Consider the following 13177-nt stretch of genomic DNA (forward strand, 5'->3'; position numbering starts at 1 on the left):
CTGGTCTTGGGGCGGCGTTGGGCGGGGTGGCGAGTCTTGGGGAGCGCCATGCTCTGGTCTGCCTCGGCCTGCACCCCGCGCACCACTCTCGGCTCTCCATTGCCTCCAATCTCGGTCTTTTCCCCTCCCCAGAAGTAAGCAGCTTATCTGTTGGGTGTCCTGGTTTTTCTATTAACACACCAATATATGTATAAGCAACTAACTGACCAATAAGTGAAATACCATGCCGCAAGACAATAAAAACACAGGCACCAAGTCCTACGTACTTTCTGTTGGGACGTGTGTGTACATACATAAATATATACCTATAGATAGGGGGTCTTTATTCAGTGGTTGAGCATCGACCTATGAACCAGGAGGTCACAGTTCCATGCCTGGGTTTCTGGCTCAGATGATTCTCTCTCATCATTGATGTTTCTATCTCTCTCTCCCTTCCTCTCTGAAATTAAAAAAAAAACTTAATTAAAAAAGATATGCATATGTAAATTTATAACATACTTATGCATACATATAAATATATTCATATGCATGAACATAGAAATATATGCACAAACTTTACATCTCATATATGCATACAATCATATGCACACAAACCCAATACATATGTGTATATGTCCATATATTTTCTATATATTTACATATAAGTATCCCCACAGAAGAGACATTATTTGGGGTTTCTGTTTTTATTGTCTTACAGTATGCTATTTTACATATTGTTCAGCAACTAGCCTTTTGCTGGCTCTTTGAGAGCTACCCACCTTAAAGTAGGTGCATTCTTCTTCATTTTTTTCATTTTGCTTCATGGTGTCTCTCAATCCACTTACTCAGAGCTGTTGGAAGAGAGGTTAGGAACCAAGAGGAAATATTTTGAGATCTCTGCCTCATGTTCCTACCTGTGAAATGAAAGTATTACTAGTATGGCACTCCCGAGCTGGGTGTAGGTTGTCAGTGAGCTAAGGTAGATAAATCACATAGAAGAGTTATGTGGTCTGTTGAGTCTTTCAGTAACTTTTAGTCCTCCTAGAATTTTGCCAGAAAGAGTTCTTCTGAAAGTGTGTAATTGTGTATCTTCCTCACTCATCCGGTGAGGTATACATTATGCCTCCCTTCTCTCCAGTTCTCCCCTCTGCTCCTCCTCTCCGTGAAACCTGCAGTGTCCTAAGAACGTACATGTTGGATATGGTACATTAAAGTTGGTGCAGCCACAGAAGGAAACGAGGAGGAGGTTTGGAAGGAATACATTTATTTTACTCTGACGTCCCAGAGTAGGGGGTCACCCCCTGCCGCGCAGGGCCGCAGGGAAACACCAGGATTTGGTCAGGTGGCAGAAGACAGGAGAGGGGATAGCCTGAGCCAGAGCCCATATTGGAGTTTCCATGGGAATGGCAAGGCATAGCAGAGTAAGCCACTTAGGACTGGCGAGTTGGAATCATTCCAGCAGGCTCTGGACCATAGGGGTGGACTCTAGTTGCCTGGCACCCGGCCCTTGTGTGATATGGGGCAGAGAGTTAGAGAAGGAGGTAGCTGGGTTTGTAGACTTGGATCGGTTGGTTTCCACTGCTCTATGAAGACCTTTGCTATCTCTAAGAATGGGCTGGCCCTGGGAGGGACAGTCTCTTCCGACCAGCAATCTTTTTAAGATGTCGAAACATCATAAAATACGGAAAAATTTAAAAACATTATTATATGCACATCTGGTTCCTTCTGCCCAGAACACTCCCCTGCCTCAGCCCCCACTTCACCTGACTTCCTGTTACTCCTCCCTTCCGTCTGCAATGAAACGTGACTCGGTACATAACAACATACTGCCTTTATTCGCTGGCTGGAACTGCCACCACCACGTGCTCCAGACTTGGTGGCTTAAACAGCAGACATGAACTTCCTCGCAGTTCTGGAGGCTGCAAGTCCAAGGTCAATCAAGGTGTCAGCAGGATGGGTTCCTGCTGGGGCTGCGAGGGAGAATCTGTCCCAGGCCCCTCTCCTGGCTACCGGTGTTTTGCTGTCAATCTCTGGTGTTCTGTGACTTGTAGAAATGTCACCCCAATCTCTGCCTTAATCTTCACTCGCATTCTCTGTGTGTGGGGGTGTCTGTGTTCAAATTTCCCCCTTTTATAAGGACACCTGTCATTGGACCGAGGCCCATTTTATTTTTTATTTTTTATTTTTTTAAATATATTTTATTGATTTTTTACAGAGAGGAATGGAGAGGGATAGAGAGCCAGAAACATCAATGAGAGAGAAACATCGATCAGCTGCCTCCTGCACACTCCATACTGGGTATGTGCCCACAACCAAGGTATATGCCCTTGACCAGATTCGAACCTGGGAGCCTTGAGTCCGCAGGTCAACGCTCTATCCACTGAGCCAAACCAGTTAGGGCGAGGCCCATTTTAAGGACTTCATTGTAACATGATCACCTCCATAAAGCCCCCCATCTCCAAATAAGGTCACATTCTCAGGTAGTCGGGTTGGGACAACAACATACGTTTTTGAGGAAACACAATTAAACCAGAACACTCCCCTCACAGTTTTCCTCTTACCTCACTATGTTCGTGCCTCCCACTGTGCAATTCTTCGCACTGGTATCTACCCCGCAGCATTTAGCACACTTTGTGGTAGGTGTTACTTATTTGAAGCCATGTCCTTCCCCTCCCTCCATGTCCCCTCCCCCATAGAAACACAATGGGAATCCCATGTGTACGAGCACTGTTGATATGTCTCTAGACTGCTCATCATTTTCGTCTGTGTCATGCACACTTTCTTATGCTCATAGAAGACTCAATGGAAAATTGATGAATGAAGGACTGAACTGCTTGTGGGGGAAGATGGCCAGTGTGCATAGCTGCACTCATAGCTTACTGTGTTTATTGCCTAGAGAGCATTTATGACATTTTTACTAATTTCCAGAAGAAATTCTCTTGGGATTCATTACATTACACTTGTAACTTAACTAAAAGGCATTATGTATGTACCCTGTAAGCAGTGTATCATGTTCTAGAAAGATTCCCTTTGGAATAAATTTCATCACAGTTGCCATCTAATTTGGGGACACATGACGCCTGTTCAATATTGAGCTATGTGGCCCCTCAATTCAGCACGTCTTCTTGGTTATGTTTGATCATGTTCTTCATTTAAGCTCTACACGTTATCTCAGCTTATTATTTATGATTTACTCTTTTGTTTCAGCCACTGTGGTATATGAGTCACTGATTATAACATTTTCTAAGTTGTTATTGTTAATACATGGAGATCAGTTGACTTTACATATGTATCTTTTCAATTCATTCAACCTTTTATACTCCAATGGGGTTTCTATTGATTATATTGATTCTTTCTCACACCTTATTTTTATTCCTGTTTCTCTACATTGGTCCAAAAAAACAAGAACTGTATTTAATCATTATGGAAATAACACACTTTACAGTTTTGTTCCTGAATGGTAGAAATTAAAGTTAAGGTGTTATATCTTTCTTTGTATGATGAGTCAGCCGGCTAAATCTTTACTTCTTAGTAAGCATGTTTTCGTAACTATTTCTCATTCCTCATGTCCATCATCCCTGCCCTTTTCTCAGCTTTTGTCTTCTGTCTTCTGTGTCATTCCCTTATGTTCATGGGAAGGTTGTAGTCCCTGACTCAGCTGAAATTATCACTCTCAATTTCAACATCTGATGGATGACAAAACAACAGGAAGTCACTTTGATATATAGTTTTTCACCATTTTTCCACGAAAGTGCTGAAAAGAAAGCATTAGAATAACCAAGAGACTAGCAATTAGTGCTCTTGGAACTTTCTTAAAACCCCCCAATGACCCTCTCTCTCCTATTTTCCATATAATATAGAAGCACCACTTATATATTACACCCAAGCAAAAATGATACAGTAGGGACCTTCAGAGATGGTCTCTCCGCAGAAACAGTGAAAATCCTGGGGGAAAACTGTCAGAATCAACCTTATCAGAACTCTGGAAGGGGGCCCAAGGTTTACAGCAACGAAGCAAATGCTTAGCCACGAGAAAGGTCACTGAAACGGGCTGGGAGGAGGTCCGGCATTGAAACTTATCCATTCCCGTCCCAGCGCAGCAGTGGTCCAGGTTCCCAGCGTGGGCACCTCGTCCAGGAGGAGAGCCGACCTCGATCTGGAGGAACTCTGCTGATGTGTTGTGACTTGCCCGTGGGTCCCCGGCAGGACTGACACAAGAGGCTGCCTTTGTCCTAACCCAGAGCTCTCTCAGGGTGGAAAATGGCTATGGCCACATGGAGATGTTCCTGAAAAACACCAAAAGCCACAGAATGAACAAGCCACTGCTGTCTGGGGCAACAAACAAACAAACAAACAGTTGAGACAAACAGAGGACATGCCTAAGGCTGGGGAAGAAAAGCTGGGGAGTGAGACACTTGGAGAAAAGGGACTTTGAAAAACTTCCACGCATGTGCCGATCCAGCACGACCAAGGGTGAGCCTGAGGAGGGGCCGTGAAGGACTGAAGAAAAGGCCAACAAGAGAATATGGCTGGGGCTCTGTGGATCTCCTGTGCCTGGATGAGGACTCGAAAGACCCAGCCTGCAAGCTGAGGCTTCATTTTATTTAAAACAAGAGCAGATTAACACTTGCAGCACCTCCCACAGCCCATTAGCTACTTCGGCAAGAATGAGGGAGGGTTACAAGGTCAGGCTTCATTATGCTAGGGGAGCTCTGCCCTCCAGGCTGGGACTTGTTTGTGGCCCTGCCCCAGGTCAGCCCGAGGCCTGGCCCTAGAGCCGCTCCCTACCCACATATACCGAGGAATCTAGGAAGTCACGTGCAGGGCCAGGGAAGGATGCGTGCTCAGAAAAGACTTGCTAAGACCATAGGTTTTCACCGTGGCTGGCCTTTCGGTTCTGCACAAGCAGGAAGTGAAAGCTAAGGCAGAGTTGGAAACAGCCTGGCTAGTGTCGAAGGAATGCCCCGACACAGACCCAACCTGCAAAGAACTGGTTTCTCGGGTCTATCAAACCATATCTCGGGTGTCCAATCGCTCTACGTGGCGAGCGGCTGGTGGATGACTCTGTTGGACAGCACAGGACTTTATCAGCATTGCAGGAAGTTCTCCTGGACAGTGCTGGCCTAGAGCATTTAAGAACACGGATTCTGTCACTTATTAGCTTGTATGATCTAGAACAAGTGAGCCTCTCTTGGCCGCAGTTAACGCCTTGATAAAAGGGAAATGCTTACAGAACCTACCACACACCTTAGTGCAAGAATTACCTGACCCTCCCCCACCTCCTTCCCCCAGGCAGGGTTTGCTTGCCCCGCTCTTGCTCCTAAGCCCCAAGGGCCCTTCTTTGCCTCTGTAACTTGTTCTCTGAGCCCATGCAGCTCAGCTGGCTCACTGCTTCCTTGGCTCACTTCTACCTCTGTGACTTCCTAAATAAGCTTTTCAAAAAAAAAAAAAGAGCCCAGCTGGCATAGCTCAGTGGTTGAGCATTGACCTCTGAGCCAGTTGCTCACGGTACGATCGCCGGTCAGGGCGCATGCCTGGTTGCGGGCTCCATCCCCAGTGCGGGGCGTGCAGGAGGCAGCCGATCAATGATTCTCTCTCATCGTTGATGTTTCTATCTCTATCTCTTTCTCCCTCTCCCTTCCTCTCTGAAATCATGTCCATCGTCGCTGCCCTTTTCTCGGCTTTTAAAAAAGAAAGCCTTAACATGCATAAACCTTTAGAGGTAGAGCCTAGTACATAATACCTTCTATTTAGCTGTTAACAATGACTAATATTATTTGTAAACTCTCTTGAGACTTGAGTCAACTCTCAGACATTGTTGGCATCTCTCAGACCAGAAGCTCTGAGCCTGGTGGCAGCCTCCTCCTTGGCATCCTTGACTTTGTTTATCGCCTGCGTTGTGACATTTTTCTGATAAGTTGTGGCTCGTTTCCTTCAAATACCCACCAAGGCGGCTTAGGCATTAAGCTCTCCTCTCCTCTCCGGAGCGTCTCTCCCGTCCCTGTCCCTGTCTCTGAGTCTCTGCTCTCTGGGTTGTCCTCATCCTCACTGCACTTGCTCATTGCCACTCAGTCGTCAGGGTTCGATCTCAAGGTGCCTTCCCACGGGGAAACTCTCTGAGTGACCCCCCGCCCCCCAATCTGCTTCCCCCATTGTGTTATTTCCTCCCAACCTTCCCTCCTGGAATATTGCCATTAATTGCTTGACTGCTTGATACAATTGCCCTGAGGGCTAACAGAGGGCAGGGGTGCTTTGGGACCTATTTCTCTGGCCCGGACTTCCAGAAGAGATGCGAGGTTGGGTATTTGCTGAATGCAGTGTGAACTGTTAACGGAGAAAGGAGCTACATGCAGCTAAAGCGTTGACTGTGTATTAATTGACGGTTTTATGTCCCAGGTGCACATTCAAAGCGTTTTAGTAAGTGTCACAAGTCCTTTAAGGACGAGCTGCTTTGCATTTGTAAACTTAATTTTCATTCTATGGGCATTTTATTAAGTGCCAGGGAGCATCTCTTTGGAGATCAGTCCTACTTCACATCTTCACAAATGGAAGTGTAACTCTTCATTCAGAAAGTCTCTCCTGCTGCCCCTTTCCCAGATTTGTTATTTATTCTTTAGTATTTTGTTTTGGCTCTTGTAATGATTATTTTTTTCTAATTAGATATTGCTGGTATATAGATTTCAATGGACATTTTATTGTGGTAAAATATATGTGAGATTTATCATGTTAACCATTTTCAAGCGTATAGTTCACTGGCATTAGGGACATTCACATTTAATTGACTTTTTAAAATATTTCCACTTTAATCAGCCACTTTCCTGAAAACTCTTAAATGGGTCTCATGTATTTTCTTTTTTCAAATCCTATATAATAAAACCCTAATATGCAAATCGACCAAAGGATGGAGCAACCAGTCACTATGATGCGCACTAACCACCAAGGGGAAGACGCTCAATGCAGGAGCTGCCCTCTGGTGGTCAGTGCACTCCCACAGGGGGAGCACTGCTCAGCCAGAAGCCAGGCTCACGGCTGGTGGCTAGCGAGCAGAGCAGCAGTGGCAGGAGCCTCTCCCACCTCGCCTCTGCGGCTGTGGCAGTGCTAAGGACCCCTCGGGGGATGTCCGCCTGCCAGCTTAGGCCTGCTCCCTGCACCGGGCCTCTAGTAGATGTATGATATGCAAAGGAAATAAGTGTCTCCATTCTGATAGAAACATTTGTTTTGATGGTGGGAGGGAGGGAGGGCAAATTGCCAGGACCGTGTTTAATCATTATTTAGGATAGCGTACATTATTGTTCATGAATTGGACAAGTATGGGTTTCTGTTATTTAAGTTTGGAAGTGACACTTTCTCTTATAGGCTCAACCAACCCGTTAGATCTCTTCCTCTCTGAGTTTCTCCTTTCTCCTTCGAAACCTCAAGTCTGCTGAATCGAACTCCATGCTGGACCTTCTCCTTGTTACCAACAGTGTTATCAGTCTTCATCTTTGCACATTTCCAAGGGCAACAGATTTCTAAGAATGGGACAGACTTTCTTTGCTTCTCAGTGTCATTTGCTCCTGAAATCCTGGCACCCTTTCCTACCCCTTATTTGCCTGGGAAAAAAGTATACTGAATCCTCAAGGGCCCATTTCAAGTGCCACCACTTGGTGCAACCTGTTTCCTGAATGGCATGTACTTCAGAGTTAAACCCAGCCACTGCCCCCCGAGCTGTACTGTCCTCTGTTGGAACATTGTCACAGTGTGGGCTAACCAACTATGGGTAACTCTGTACCCCAAACAGACGGTCTCTGGACGCTAAGCACAGTATCTCTAAAGCATGGCTCATTTCCCGTTCTACCTTGGTATTTTGTCAATACGTAAAGGAGTGATGTGGGATCCGTCACCCGAAGATAAACTGGGTCTAAGATTTGGTGAGCTGCGGTCTCTGATTCCCGTAGGGAACAGTGGTCCTTAGAAACTCAAATCTGTCCTTCCTTGAGGACTCCCGGCTTTACTGCTTCCTGTTGGGCTGGTGGGAAGGGGGTGCAGTATCTACACGGATAAGGCTGGCTTTGATACGTTAAGCAAGCCTTTCATTTCCTGCGCGTCCAAAGGAAGGCCCAAAGAATCCCTACTAAACACAAGCTGGAGCTGTATTTGTACGAGTCCGTCTGTCTCTAAACAGCACACTGTAATGTCTGCGCCTCAGCCCAGGCCGCGGGGACAGGTCTATTGATGGTTTCATCTGGACACTCTAATAGTGAAAGGTAGGTATTCTTTTTCCTTCCCCCCTTTCTTCTTTCTCCTCCTCCTCCTCCTCTTCTTCCTCCTTTTTTCTTATGGTAGGCACTTTTTCTGAATATGCTTTGTGACTATCCATTTTTTTGGGGCGAAGGGGGTGTTTATGTTATTTCTTCTTTGTTCACAGTGAGTAAAATCTATAAGAGGTAAGAGGCGTGGCTTATGTTTGCCCAGAAGGGCTCAGAGCGAGGACGAAGATATTCTAAGCACGATTCCATTCTCTCTCGGGTGTAGAACTCCAGCGGGTGGAGTGGGTAGTGGTGGGATTGAGCTGCCGGTGCTAGATGGTTCCTGATCGTTGAGTGTGCAGAGGCCCATGGCCAGGATCCACCCCCTGTTGGCAGTGGTCAGGCTGGTGAATTAAATGGGCACGTGATGGAGACCACAGCCCTGCATCCTGTCCTCTCTGAGCAGGGCTTCATCCCGGGCCACTCCACACTCCCTTAGCGAAAGGGGATCCCTGTGGCCCTTTAGGTCCCATCCATCTGCATTCACGTGGACTTTGTATCCAATAACCAGGAAATAGCCGAGTATCCCTCTTTGCCGGTGTATGGTTACTGAGTCAATTAAATGGCCGGAGCTCTCTTTGGGGCAGGATTTGAGGAATCGCTACTGTATACCCTTGCCGTGGGCCTGGTCTCTTGCCGAATGGGTGTTTGGTCTGAGAACTGTCTCAGGGAGGGAAGCTGGGCGGGAGACTGTGACTCTCCCATGGGACAGCTGGCCTCAGTCTCCTGCACGCCCAGATGTGACAAGTCTGCCTGCATGTCACTTGATTATACGCATGTGCCTTTGGTGACCGCCCGTCTATCTTGGCCCATGTTCGGTCAGCCATCTCCATGGGTCTCTGCGAGTCAGCTGCCCCCCTCTGCCTTTCGGACCCTGCCGCCCACGACAGCAATCACGCCAGCTCGGTCTGATAAGTGCCGGCCCCCAGCCTCTGTCCCGCCAGCCTCCTGTCCTCCACCCCTTGTCCCTAGAGAGCCCCGCTCTGTAACAGCGCCCCTGTCGTCAGGCCTGGAGCCTACAGATGGCAGCCACCACCGACATTCTCAACAGAGCTGCAAGCGCGCCCACCGCCCATGGCCTTGGCAAACCCTCCGGGCCTTCTCGGGCAGTAGAGTCGGCTGCTAGTGTCCGGTCCAGCAGGTGCCCTTCCCTGAGCCGAGTGGTCCCTCCCTCCACCGGAAGCCATGGCGTCTCAGCTTCAGTCCATGTGACCCTTCCTCTCGCCGAGTGCCCTCCGTGCCAGGTACCTGAAGCAGCCCACACTGGCCCTTGACGCAGTGTCCAGCCTATGTGACGGGGGTGTTGCCATATCGGCAAACTCTCCGTAATTCCTCCCCCTTGGTTTGGTCCCTTTGGGACCCATTTTCAGCCTTATTTCCAACCCTGCTGGTCTCTGTTAGCCAAGCCCCGCGGCTCCTCCAATGCGCAACGCCTCCCGAGGCAGGCCCAACACTGCCGTCAGGCCGGACCGAGCCCTAACCTTAGAGAATGGTCTGGTGGCCAGGAGGATTATGGGGCAGAGCCTGAAGAAGGCATTGTCTTGTATAGCTCACGTGTGGCTTCTGCACAGACCTCCAGTTTTGGGGGGGAGGGGCCCCTTCATCAGGCCCAGGTAGTTCTGAGGAGTGTGGAGTTGTCCTGTGGTTGGATGCCCATCCTGTCTCGGGGCTCCACCTCTTCTTTATCGGGGCCCCGATTTCGGTGTAGGTGATGGGCCCTGGCTGGGGAGTCACCGTTTCTGAAGTTCTGCTCCTTCGAAAGGAACCTGAGCCTGCTTTCAGGCCTCCGGGCCCTCACGCTGCAGGCTGCCCAGGAGGCCCGGGCTTCTACGCTCTGCTTCATATTGATGACGGATTGCTCAGGGCCTGTTACTTCCCCTCGTGAAAACATCCGTGGCCGTCTGGTTCCACGCTTCTAGTTACTATTTCCCCCCACGTCCTCAAACATGAGAGATCGAATATACCAGCGCATGCCCTTCTCCCGTCTCCCATCCCCGTCCCCCCGGGTGGGAGTCTTACACCGTCACGCAGCTATCAGCATCCCACCTGTCACCCAGACCCTCTCCTTGAACTCTGCTTCTTCGGATCATTCCTGGTAACTATCTTAAGCTGGGCCGCCTGGCGGCAGGCTTTGAGAGGGAACTCAGGTGGCCGTGCCGCATTGAGGGAGCTCTCTGGGGAGAGAGTATGAAGGGAGAGGTCAGGGAGAAGCGTGAGCAAGGCAGGAGCCTCAGTGGGAGAGGAGCTGCGTTCTGGTCCCACTGGAACATGAACTGCTGCACAAGACTGGTCACAAGCTGAGGCCAGGCCTTTCTGAACCCGGGCCAGCGAGCCATTGCTGTAGGCTGTGAGCGGGAGGGGGGCGCCTAACCTCCCCACAGAGCAGCTCCCCTGCGGCCAAGGACAGGTGCCAGGAGGAGGGGCAGCTGTGAGTTGGCAGGTAACAGGCAGGGCAGCTGGGAGGGGAAAGGGCGTGGTCAGCCGTGGGGGATCTGATTAGGGCCACACCGGCCTGAGGCTTCCTAAGTGCCTGCAGGTCCCAGAGAATCCAATTGTTCCCCCTGTAACACCTTCGGCTCTTTGATCATGTAATTACCCAGATTAGGAGGCACAGAGACAAGTGTGGTAAAGACCACTGGCTAAGGAATTGCTGGAGGTCACAGGCTTGTTAGAAGTGAAGTGAAATCTTTCCCAACAGCGTTCACTTGGGATTCAGCTCTTGTCGGAGCAAAAGGAGTTTCTGCATCTCAGCCAAAGGCACCGCTGCTGGAAGGCAGGGGCTTCCTGATACCCCTTCTTGCTGTCACTTTGCTATCGTAAGTGGCACTGAAAGGCTTTAGAGCGGGGTGGGGGAGGTCCTGCCTGCGGGCTGCATAAAGCCCTCACAATGTTTGGCCTGGCCCTGACAAGGTAATTAGGGGGAGGTAATTAAATGTTTGACCAAATACTGCAGGCTCATTTTTAAGTTGGTAATTTGCCCCCAAATGATGTTATAAATATCCCATTGGCCCTTGGCAGGAAAAAAGGTTCCCCATCCCACCCCACTTTAGAGGAAAAAGGCCTTTTTGCTTTCAAGGCACAGAGGAAGGTGGAGGGGGCTGTGCAGTCCCCCCTCCAAGAACCTGTTCTGGGTGGAGAATGCTAAGGGGTGTTTCTTTTTTTTTAAAAAAAAATCCCTTTTCCTACCCAGGTCGCTCAGGCACTGTATGAAAACACTGGTTGCAGGCGCAGTTCTTCAATAGAATAAAAAATGAAATTAGAAGGCAAACTTTTTAATTTTTATTTACTTCAGAGAGGGACAGGAAGAGAGAGATAGAAACATCAATGATGAGAGGGAATCATTCATTGGCTGCCTCCTGCACGTTGGACCCGAGCCGCAACCCAGGCATGTGCCCTTGACCAGAATTGAACCTAGGACCCTTGGGTCCGCAGGCTGACGCTCTCTCCACTGAGCCAAACCAGCTAGGGCTAGAAGCCAAACTTTTTAAATGTGAAGCATTAGAAAGGAAGCATTTTAAAGTACCACAAAGCTCAGGTGAATATTAAGGATTTGGCCCCTTGATTCCTTCTCATCATGTATTTAATCATCTGAAAGTCATTTGGAAAAGGCAAGCAGATTACTGAGTCCATCCCTATGGCTGGCCTGTTCTTATAAATCTCTCTCTCTCTCTCTCTCTCAACATCAACATGAGAGAGAGACATCCATTCCTTGCCTCTCCGTCATACGGGACTTGAACCCGGGACCCTCCGGCCTGAGGACAGGGCCAGGGCCTTACAAGTCTCTTAAGAGTGTTGAAAGGGCCCTGAGGGTGAAGTCCCGTGACTGTTACTCATCAGAAGGTAAGTTGTGCTGTTAACTTTGAACGTGGGCACTGAATCTGGGAGGTTTGAAACCCACCTTGTCCTTTTTTGTTTCCTCGGAAAATGTCAGTGCTCTGCTCCAAACACACAACTGGTATTTTATCACCTTAGCGATCCCTTTCCACAATCACTGTGAAGGAAGGGCTGCCATGAAAGACTTGTGCAATCTGTAGTAAGACTGTGATGGGCGGGACTCAAGCGGGGTTTTGTGGGAGGGGCCCAAGGTAGGCGTTCTATAAGGCTTGGTTCTCAACCTTCTGGCCCTTTAAATACAGTTCCTCATGTTGTGACCCAACCATACAATTATTTTCATTGCTATTTCATAACTGTGATGTTGCTACTGTTATGAACCCTCATGTAAATATCTGCTATGCAGGATGGTCTTAGGCGACCTCTGTGAAAGGGTCGCTCCACCGCTGCCAAAGGGGTTGCGACCCACAGGTTGAGAACCGCTGGTTAGCCAATGTCGGAATGGGGTGTTTGTAGGAAAAAGTCTGCAACTAGAGGCTTCCCTGCCAGGCGAAGGAATTTTAGACTTTTTTGTGGCTCTGAGCCCTGAGCCTCATCTGTCCTGCGCTTCCGAACGATGGGCCCGCGGTCGGAAGGTTGCAAGGGAGGGAGAGACCAGAAGGAAGCGCGGAGAGAACCTGGGGACGGGCGCGCAGGAAGGTCGCCTGAGGGGAGGAGGTCGGATCGCAGCCCCTGGGCAGGTGTGACTGGGCGATAAGGGTGAGGCCTGTGAGAGGGCGGGAGAGGGCCCCAGGTTAGGGAGGTGAGTGCCACGTCCCTAACGCAAGCAGGGACCCACAGGGAGGAGCAAGGTGGTGGCGGACGAGATGCGAGGATGCATCGCCGCGTCCTCCGCGGGGCTCGCGCTGGAGACCCATCAGTAGGAGGGACCTGGCGCTGGTTTCGTTGCCCCAAAGCCCGCGGGATGCTCGGACCCGAGAGGAACCCGTGCTGGTAAGGGCCCGGCCTTGCTGCGGACTCAGGTACCGTACCCTCCGCTTCCCGTAACCGGTTAGTCTGCGGCCGCGGGCGCACCGCTG

At 49.4% G+C, this 13177-nt stretch overlaps 1 protein-coding gene across 1 annotated transcript in view; it reads left to right on the plus strand.

Annotated features, from left to right (window-relative positions):
• Nucleotides 1-12794: 12794 nt before the first annotated feature.
• USP42 (ubiquitin specific peptidase 42) overlaps nt 12795-13177 on the plus strand; it is a 32984-nt gene continuing 32601 nt past the window's right edge. The window contains 1 exon segment of the mRNA XM_006765474.2: nt 12795-13120. The gene's annotated coding sequence lies outside the window, so the exon portion shown is untranslated.

The sequence above is a fragment of the Myotis davidii genome, unplaced genomic scaffold (genome assembly GCF_000327345.1).
Source record: "Myotis davidii unplaced genomic scaffold, ASM32734v1 scaffold399, whole genome shotgun sequence".
Lineage (NCBI taxonomy): Eukaryota > Metazoa > Chordata > Mammalia > Chiroptera > Vespertilionidae > Myotis > Myotis davidii.